The following is a 10,608-nucleotide window of genomic DNA, read 5'->3' as shown; positions in this document are numbered from 1 at the left end:
AAAAATTTTAGGGACAAAATTAACAAATAGCAGAATACATGTTACGTCTAAAATAAATTTGTAATATCAATATGCATTAATGTTAGTGAAATGAGTTATGACTATTTAAATATGAAGTTGTGTACATTTGAATCCGTGTGAATGAAGAAAAAAATTCAATAATATTAAATATCTGATGGCTATGTCAAAAAATAAAAAAAATAAATGTGTGAAAAAATAATAAACTATTAATTTGTACTACCAATAAATGTTTAAATAAAGTGAAATCTCTTTAAACAAAGTCATTTATAAGTCATTTTTAATATTTTTCATTAAATCAAGAAAAAATTTAAAATTTATTAACTCTATTTAAAAATTAAAAATCTTTATCAGTTTGTGCATATTAAATACATCCTTAAAAACATAGGATACTTTCTTTATATTAACATTGAATAGAGATACAAAGGAAAAATTGTAACAAATAATCAATTTAGTTCTTTATAAAATGACCACAAAACCCTTTTTTTAAGTCTCTTATAAATAGGGCTACAGGAAGAAATTTTACGTGCAGAAACTTCTAATTGGAATCAACAATATTTAACTATGATTAACAAATACCAAATACTTTCGGTAAAAAAAAAAACCAAATACTTTTATATTTATATAAAAAATGATTGATTGGTACTCATTCTAATTAAAAATTGGGAGCAAGTTGTCATTTTTGTAATCCTTATGATGATAACGAGAAGAACGTAGAGGGATGAACTGTTGACGTCACTGATAGGCTCATGATAGCATTGGAAGCCGAAGGATTTGGTGACCTAATAACCTCAATGTCAATTGTTTGATGAAAATGGAAAATCCTAAGATAAAGACTCATACTCTATATAGGCTAAATTGTGTATGACCCTGAACCACAAACCCTTTAAGAGTAAATAAGCAAATTAACTTTTAAATTATAAATTTAAAAATATTTGAACTTTAAATTTACTTTTTGTATAATATTTCCCTTCCACTTTTGACATGGTGCTTGTTCTTGTTGTTAATAGAAGTTAATTTTAATCATTAGTTGACATGAAAATGATAAAGACTTCAAAAATTATAATTTAAATGTTAATTTACTCATTTACCCTTAAAATGTTTATGGTTAGGGTTATACACAATTGTTGGCCAAAAAAAAAAAAAGGGTTATACACAATTTATACATTGAATATCAGCTTCTAACCCAACCTCAGTTTTGAGCTTTGATCCAAAAGTCATTCTCTTGTAATCTTTATCCAAACAAAATTAAAAGGTACTGCACCGACTTTGGGGATGCAAATTGAAGTTTGGACCACTCAAAGTGAGGTTTGGGTTTAGACCAAACACACCCTAACACCAATGGTGAGAGAAAATAAAGTTCGTGTCTGAAAAAAGTATGCTTGAAAATAAAGCTTGTATTTGAAGTTCACATTTTTCACTTAAAAAAAAAAAAAAGGTGTATGAAACATTTCTAAATCAAAACCAAGCAAACACCGAAGGACATGACAAACATATCAACAAATTTAAGAAAACAACCCAATAAAGAACAAACATTGTCATAATAAAACCAGAGAGCTTCTCGACATCAAGCTGTCTTATCACTTGTCCTCTCTAAATTATGCAGATAACTGTAGAATGGACTGGTTAAGCATCTTCCCACATCAATGAGGGACCACAGATCATTCTTCTTCATATTGCCAACGTAATCAAGCTTTCAAGTTAATTTTTCACATACCTTTTCAGAATGACAAGCTCACCAGTGCTTTGCATGTCATCAACAATGTTCTGTACAGAGAACTTACTGTACGAGAATACAAAAGCAAGTTAAGCACATTAAAAAGTGAGACCCACCTATGACATGCTTATATATATATATATGCATTTTCAGTTTATAATTGGAATGGTGAGACCCACATGTGACATATTCAGACAATGTTAAGCCATTTTTCAATTGAATCAACCCCTTGGTTGAATACGGATTGCATGTGGTCAATGGTAAACCCATTTGTTTGTTTTGATCTAATGGCTATTGTTCTGTCATGTCATTGGCTGTGTTAAATGGGATACTGCTGCTTTGAAACCAACAATGGATGACCATCAGATCAAAATGGATGGATGAGATTTTTCCTAACTGTGTTGAACTAAAAACCCACATGTTGCACAGGACCTGTTTTGGCCTCCACTCATATGTCAATCATGGGCTTGGTGTAGCTATAGATGTTTATAACCAGACTCTGCAATCACTCTGAGCAAGCTAATGATTTCAGGCAGATGCAGAGGAGAAAAACACAGAGAACATGACTAATAAGAAAAAGCAAAACAATTGTGCAGCTTTACACATGGGTGTAGAAAGAGAGAGCAAGATGAGATCAATCCCAAGACCTCCAGCACCAGATAGTTAAAAAGAAACAGAACTGAACTGGTATACCTATATACTACAAAATAATCATAAATCAACATGGTCATTTCAAATCTCTATCATGTGGCAGTGTATGTCTCTTGGTGAGTGTGTGTGCTCATTATTTTCTTTCAAAATTAAAAGACAGGAGGAGGGGACAAATGTGGGAAATAAATACACATGCTGCTAACACTTGATATGTTTAAACGCTCCTTTCCAGTATATTTTCTGCTGAAGAAAACAATACACCTCACAATCATCTATTTGCACTTGCTTGAAGTTAGATGAAACAGTTATATTTAAGGTTCTGAATTAGACATGCCAAATACTTAAAATGAGTCCCTGCATAACACTGAAAAGATAGAGTTGATAAACCACCAAAAGATCTAGATATCAATATTCAAATTGACATATAGACATTTTCTATCACAACAAGTACTGCTACAAACATTGCATTGAGTTAAATAAAAAGAAAAAAAAAAGAATGATATGATGAGATTGAGAAAATGATTGACAAAGCAAGCACTATGTCGAGATTGTGGTCCTGCTGCTCAGACCACCTTCTTTATCATGTATCATTGCAGCTAACAATGAAGGACCACTAACTAGAAATTATGCCCAAGGGAAAGAAACACAACTAACAAACTCCTCCATGGTCCATGGATGGTAACATGACATGATAAATGCATCCCTTCAAGTAGGAAAATAAAAAGATGAAAACTTCAAATTATCTAACAGCTAAAGAAGAATTTTAAAGCAACAATTTAGTCAGGAATAAGCGAGAATATTGTTCTTTCTTTTCTCGTGTTTTTTTGAAAAAAGCTATTCATGGGCTGGTCACTGCATGTATGGGAGCCTCTGCAGTGTGTGAGAAAGAAGTGATCCATAAACAGCTTATTCAAACCTATTCTATTCAAAGAAAAACAAAAACAAGAAAGCCAAACTGCATCTACGACATTCAACAGAACCCTTGAAGAAACTTACAAACCAAGAATCCAAGTGTATCATATTGAAGAATGCTAAGAGTGAACAAGACTGGCAATATTACAAATGAAGATTTTATATATATATCCAGTGTATTGAAAGAACAAAGATTGTTGTTCCATCAATAATTTTAATTATTACCTCCTGCTTAAAAAAAAAAAAAAGAAAAGAAAGAATGTCTGCTCAATAAATCTGAACTACAACGTAGATGTTAAGCATGAATTTTGAAAGAGACTCTAATCATATCGTTTATGTTTTAAACTTGAGAAAACCAAATTGCAGCAAGAAATACGTTCTTATGATTATTTCATAGTTTTTATGCATTCAAGTATAACACATACAATAGCACTTGTGACTAAGCGACTTCATGCAAGATGGCATGCACAAAATAAACATAAAACACAATGCCAAAATTGATCGAAGCTTCATCTTTGAACTTCCAGGAGAAGGGCTTAGATTACAATGTGCCTCAAAAGACAAGGCTACTAATATTTCAAGGATATAAAAAAATCTCATTAATCTTTTGGGAACAAAAATACCGTTCAGCACTACACAAGGCTACAGAAATTTCAAGTGTATATGAACTGTAATACAATTACAAACTCAAAACTGATTTTCTCTTCCACAAAGAAGCTAGCTACAGGATTCAGATATGCTCGTCTTAAAAAGAAAAAAAATAAAGGTAAGAGACGAAATAAAAGCTCTATCTTCCTGATCTTTAACTAAAGAATATAACATTTGACTAGAACTCGAGGTACAAAGTTACCCTTCTATGCATCTTAAACGGTAAGTTTAATCTCCAATCCTTCTGTTTACGACTTAAAGGCCTCCCTTTTCTTGAAGGATCTCTATTGTCTTTTACATCTGCCAACTTCCACACACAATTCTCAGAATCTTTTTCAACAGAAACTAGCAGGAACACTCCTTCCTTTTCTAGGTAACTGGACTCTGCATCTTCTGCGTAGCAAACTCTCATAGGCATGTCTTTAAATCGATTCAGGTCCTCAGGAACTTTAAGCATCCTCTCAGCACCTGGGGATGATACCTGGAGAACAAAAAATCATGCTTTGTTTGGAATGAAATAAGCCTCAACGACATTATGCTTGACTTTCAGTTGCTATTGAATAAAATCCCATCATAACAAGAAATAGGATATGGCTTTGATGAATAACCTCAAGAGCTAAATTATCAGGTATTTCTCCAAGTGTCCCAACTTCTTCTAATCTTTTTTGTATTCTTGACTGTAGCTTTCCAGCTCTTCCATGCTTGGACACCCATATCTGTAGAAACAAGGTAAGTTGCGCCGAACAAACTGTACAGATCAGGTACCCACCAGAAGAGAACAGCATCATAAGCTCACAATTATATCATGCATCACTGATGACACAATTTGCTGAGCTCAAACTCTATCATTTAGCATATGGCATTCACACAGGGCAAATATCTAGCACAAGGAGGGTAGAGACAAAATGATAGGTGAAATTTATAAGAAAAATGGATGGAATTAAAAATGTGGCATAGAGCAGAGTTGGGCAGTCATTATCTTAGGCTGGAGACAGATGACTTGAATTTTGAATTTGATATTGATTGAGATTAAGGAAGCATAGAATGCTATGTTGTGATATTTAAGTGGATTCGTTCTCCCACCTCAATAACTAGATTTTGGGGGAAGGTTTACCTTCACACTTCATCAGATATTAAAAGAATCATTGAACAGAACTGATGTCAGCTTTCTTTAAGCATATATGCTTATATGTTATATCTGTTGTAAGAAAAAAACAACCTTCTTCATTATTGTGCCCACATTTTGCAAAAAGATGAGAAAAATTTTCTGATGTTCTTGCCCCAAGCAAAAAACAAATGAAGTCTTCTAGTAACATTATAATACGATACATCCTACAAAGGAAAGGGTCAGATTTTGACATAATAAAATGCACAAATAAACTTCCGGATGTTGTATCTGACATAGGCTGAACCTTACTCATGAGTTAATTTGTCCAATCTCACAAAACATATCCACGAGGAGTGGTCTTGAAAGAGAATAGTTCCATGTCATCAGTGAACTTCATCAGGACCTCCTGAGCAATAGAGAGGGCACGCTGTCCCCAAGGGACACCTTGCAAGTTAACTCCACCACCATCACCCCCATCACCAACCTACAAAGAAAGACAACACTAACAATCATGTATAATTTAATTGTAAATTTGAAGCAGACATCTTATCATTGAAGAGACAACCGACAAGAATGCCTGCGTTAAAATAACATGGTACCCTAGGCTCAGCTTCATCTTCCTCCTCCCATCCATCTGACATTTCACCTTCTTCACTGGCCTCTCTTGCAAATTCTAAAATTCATGAACATGGATATTATAGTGAGATCTTATCAAGATACATCAACATGCTGCTTGAAAAGTGAAAATAAACACCTAGTTATGTATGATATCAAATCTCATGGAGTGACACAGAATAAATGCCATACAAGTAGCCAGCTAATTTTATAATGGACATTTTTAAGTGTAAGTAGCAATATTATTAAAGAAAAGGAGTACCAAGAAGATGGCCAACAAATATCTTAAAGGATTTGTGTGAGATAATGATTTCCAATTGCTCTACATATTAATCAAGGATACTCGCTAGAAAGAAACCATGGGCATAACACCAGACTGGAGCCATATAATAATTCTATTCATACAAGATTTAGAGACAAGCCTGGACTTTGAACCCTTGAAGGTATGACCATTTTATTCCAACCAGATTTAACGCGGAATAGCATAAAGAGCACACTTCCATGAAAAGCATTTCTTTCCTACTCATGCCAAAGCCATTGAAAATAGTCAAAAGAAACTGCTCCAAATTCTAGGGACAGACCTGAAGTTCAACCAAAATCGTAAATAACCACCCCCTCAAAAAAAAAAAAAAAAAAAAAAAAACTGGATGAACTGCTTGGTGAGAGACCAAATAGAAAATTTCGAACTCAACCTGGAATAATGCATATGCATATGCATATTTGTAGAAAGCACCCTATGAGGTAATCAAAGTTCCAAATATATATATATATATATATTTACTCGTGACTCATCAGTATCCCAATGTAAACCTTAAAGCTAGCTGTAGTATTGTTTGCAAATGAAATTATTTTTTTAAAAAATTCCGGCTACCATACTCTGGACTACTGCGGGAAAGAGCAGCAACTACTTTAATCCAATTAACCCACGAATCATATGACACCCAAAATACCCAAATGCAACACAAAAAGCAACTTGAATAAACCGCAAAGTAAAGCAAAAAGAAGGGAGAGAGAGTCACGTTGGAATCGATCTTCTTCATCGGTGGAGTCATCATCATCCTCAGAGGATGCGGCCGTGTTAACAAACCGAAAAGTAGTACCGCAAAGTGAGACCTGTGGAAGCAAACGTGTGTTTTGGAAGGAAGGGAACTGAGGAGGAGGGAACAGAGGGATTTCCTTTGATTTCAGAGACAAAAAAGACGAAGAAAGTGACAAAAGGGACCTCCGATTTCGTAGCAGAGCTTGTATAATCCTAATACTGCTCATGGCTTCTCGTATTTATTCTACTTGATTTTTTACCTTTCACTACCCCAAAGTGCAAATGCAGCACAACACTTCAGAGACCAGAAACTCAATCTTTCTACTTAGGGCGGTGCTTCCTATTTGCGTTTTGGAATTTGCTGACATAGTATAGTCTTATAATACTCTTTTCGCATAAGCTTGCATCAAGCCATTAATCCTTGTCTTCAACGTTTTTTGGCCGCCAAAGAATATCCCGCCGTGCTCAGAACTAGGTAGGGACAGTGATTCAATTTGATAGCAAAAAAGGCTAAAGTTTATTTTTACGCCCTAATTTTATATAAAATTTTAGTTTTGTCTCTTAAATTGTTTTTTTAACAAAAAATAAAACTTATATAAAAATAGATAACAAACTAAATACAATATTTCTTTCATTATATCTACCACTTTAACACAATAAAATGGAAGTTGATCAAATATAACAAAAATACTTTGAAACATTGAGAGCTTATATGACTAACAAGTGAGTACAAGTATTAACTTTTCTGTACATGAAATTCAAACTAATATTACAATCCCCATTCAAGAGTAATCTAGCTTGGTTCAATGCTGAACCAGATCATAACGAATTATCATATCAATTGCCTCTACATTGTTAGTGAAAATTTGGACATTATTGAAATTCTTATCCCAACATAATTGTAGGCAATAAATAATTCCAAACACTTCAATGTTAGCTGAGGATTGTTACTTACGTTAGCATTAAAACCACAAATCCAAAACACATTATTCTCTCTAACTACACCACCACACTTACCAACATCATCTTTGAAAGAGCCATATGGGTCTTATCCAACAATCAAAACTGTGTTTTATTGGTCTCCCCATCATATAGGATTGCGTCAAAGTAAACCCTGAGACCGTCCTGTCAATATCTTCATCAAAGAAGGCTTGCTTGCATCTTGAACATCATATTTCCCACAGTAAACATACCAAAGTAGAACATCCCAAGGAATGTGTTGGGTGAAATCTTTCCCAACCTCATTCCTTCAGTATTATTTGAGCCAATCCTCTCTCTCTATTCAGGCTTTTGAAACTAGTCCCAACCTCTAGCTTAAGTAGCTTTGGCCCATCTCTTTTCAGCACGTGCACAGTCTCTAGGCAAGTGAAGCACACCCTCCGTGTTCCTGCATCCTAAAGGGCAGAGATCTGTAGCTGCTAGCCCCCTCTTTGCACGAAGCTCTGCAGTATGTAGTCTATCCTCATGCAGTATCTCTTCAATTCTCTAACCTTAATATTATTAATCTCAAATGAATATTTTTGTATCAATTATTATTTTTTTAAAAAATTAAAATTAACATGTCAATATTTAAGAATATTTTTTCAATATTTAAAATTGTGAAAATATAATTTTAAATTTTTGTACTTTGCTTATATTTTACTATAGGTCCTTGCATTTTCTTTTTGTAATCTAGATCCCTATGCTTTTTTTTTTTTTTTTATGTTTTAAGTTTCTCCAAGGTTCTTATATTTTATTTATTTAGGGACTTAAAACACCTAAAAATAAAAGTGTAAGAATCTAAAATAATTAAAAAAATATAAAAATTTATAACAAAATGTGAGTAAAATGTAGGGATTCAAAATTATATTTTCTCTTCAAAATTTTGATGTAAGAATATTTGTTGATGAAACTAATAATGTTTATAGGATTAAAAAGATTCTTTATAAAATTAAAAGAATAAAATAAATCTTTGTGTGAAAGTTAGAAGGGTAAAGTAACAAAAGAAGGGTCCGTTTGTGTGTCTCAAACGTGCTTTTCCCAAAATCCCCAATTTGCATACAACAGTAGCATTGGAAATCCACTAACCGTGAAAAGCAAAATGCATTAAGTTAAAGAAAAACAACCATGAACTGGAGTTATTAGTTATTACGAATTCCTTGAAAATAAGTTAGATTTGATATTCTGACAAAAAAAAGAGAGAGTTAGATTTGATATTGAATATTATATTATTTTGTTTATTTCATTTTTTTATTACTCATAAATATCTTCCTACTAAAAATAATTCTGTTTAAAATGTGGTTGGACACTTATTTCACATTTACTCTATTTAGTGATTAAAATCCTTGTTTTTGGTGATGTTTCTTGTATAGAGAGGGGTTATACATACGCTTCTTCAACTCGATTGTGGGTGCTGCTCGTGTTATTACTCATGGTATCAATATTGCCTCCGGCGAAAATAAAAAGAACAAAAGGAAGAGCAAAAACTTCATAAAATTTATCTTTAACAATTTTTTTTATTAGTGTTTATGTAATTCATGTAATTTTTTCTTGGTGGGGGGGAGATTATCTTAACGCTAACAATTCACGTAATCAAATTCATGTAAATATGATGATAATTAACAATAGAGAAAACTATTGATTCAAAACCATGTGCATTGATTATGAGGCACGATTCAGAATTATTGACACGTAACATATTAAATTTTAATTTTCTCATTTTTTATATGTTTAGCTTTTTATTCTTTTGAAGTAAATGAGTTTTTAATTTCTTCTGCACTTTCATTGATATAATGTCAATAAACAAAGTATACATTTAAGATTTTACTATAATAATAATAACTCAGAAGCAAGTTAATATTAATATTTGAAAATTAAAACTTTTTATTACTAAATTACTAAAATAAGGAGAAAAAACAGTTAAAAACAAATCAACCATCTAACAAACTAACCCTAACCAACTAGTAGAACAAATTAAAATAATTGAATCAAACTACTTTCTTTACCGGGTGATGATTCAACCACTCTAACCATCCAAGTCCCGAAATATTGATCTCACAATCTATGATTGAATAATCGCAGTCAATCACATTTCTAAAGACACCAACGAATCTATGATTTAAATTTGCATATCAAGCTTCTGACTAAAATTTTGATATTATGATTGTTCACAATCCAACTTTAGGGTGTTAAAATTAAATCTCCTCTGCCTCTCCTTTAAGACAAAGATAAATTTAAATAATTCGAATTTAATTCAGACAGTTCAAATTTGTTATTTTTTATTTATATTTTTAAAATAAAAAATATATAAAAATTATAAATTTTTTAAATAACTATACTTATTAATCTGATAGTTCAAATTTAATACAAATGGTTCAATTTAATATAAAAAATTTAAATTAACTTTTTAAATATATTCTAAATAGTGCAAATATATTCTGAACAAAATAATAAATTTATTAAAAAATTGTAACATTAAACTTAAATTATCTATATTAAATTTAAACTGTCAAATTGATAAGTATATTTATTAAATTTTTTTATAATATATATATATATATATATAATTTTAAAAATATAAATAAAAAATAAAAAATTAAAAATATTAAATCTGAACTGTCCAGGTTAAGATTAAACTTCTACTTCAAAGAGAGATAGAGGAAGCTTCTCTCTTTTGAGAGAAGCTGAGTCCGCTAAAATCTGATATAACTTTTGTTCTTTGCATGGTCTTTCAATGACCTTCGTAAGTTCTGACCACAAATAAAAAAGACCTTTGTAATAAAATAAAGATAACAGAAGTCGTTTAGAGTGAAACATAGAAGTTATTTTTTAAATACATCTAAATCATTTTTAGTAAAAAAAAAAACATCTAAATCATTCAAATTAATTAAATATTCAAAAGCCGCACACGATGATATAATT

General features: G+C 31.8%; 1 pseudogene; it reads right to left on the bottom strand.

Annotated features, from left to right (window-relative positions):
• Window positions 1-3,881: 3,881 nt before the first annotated feature.
• On the bottom strand, window positions 3,882-7,179 carry LOC129322991 (uncharacterized; annotated as a pseudogene).
• Between the last annotated feature and the right edge of the window lie 3,429 nt (window positions 7,180-10,608).

Source organism: Prosopis cineraria, unplaced genomic scaffold, assembly GCF_029017545.1.
Source record: "Prosopis cineraria cultivar Desert tree isolate PC_DT_omini unplaced genomic scaffold, ASM2901754v1 PC10, whole genome shotgun sequence".
In the NCBI taxonomy this organism is placed as follows: domain Eukaryota; kingdom Viridiplantae; phylum Streptophyta; class Magnoliopsida; order Fabales; family Fabaceae; genus Prosopis; species Prosopis cineraria.
This window is presented reverse-complemented; position numbering and strand designations above follow the sequence as displayed.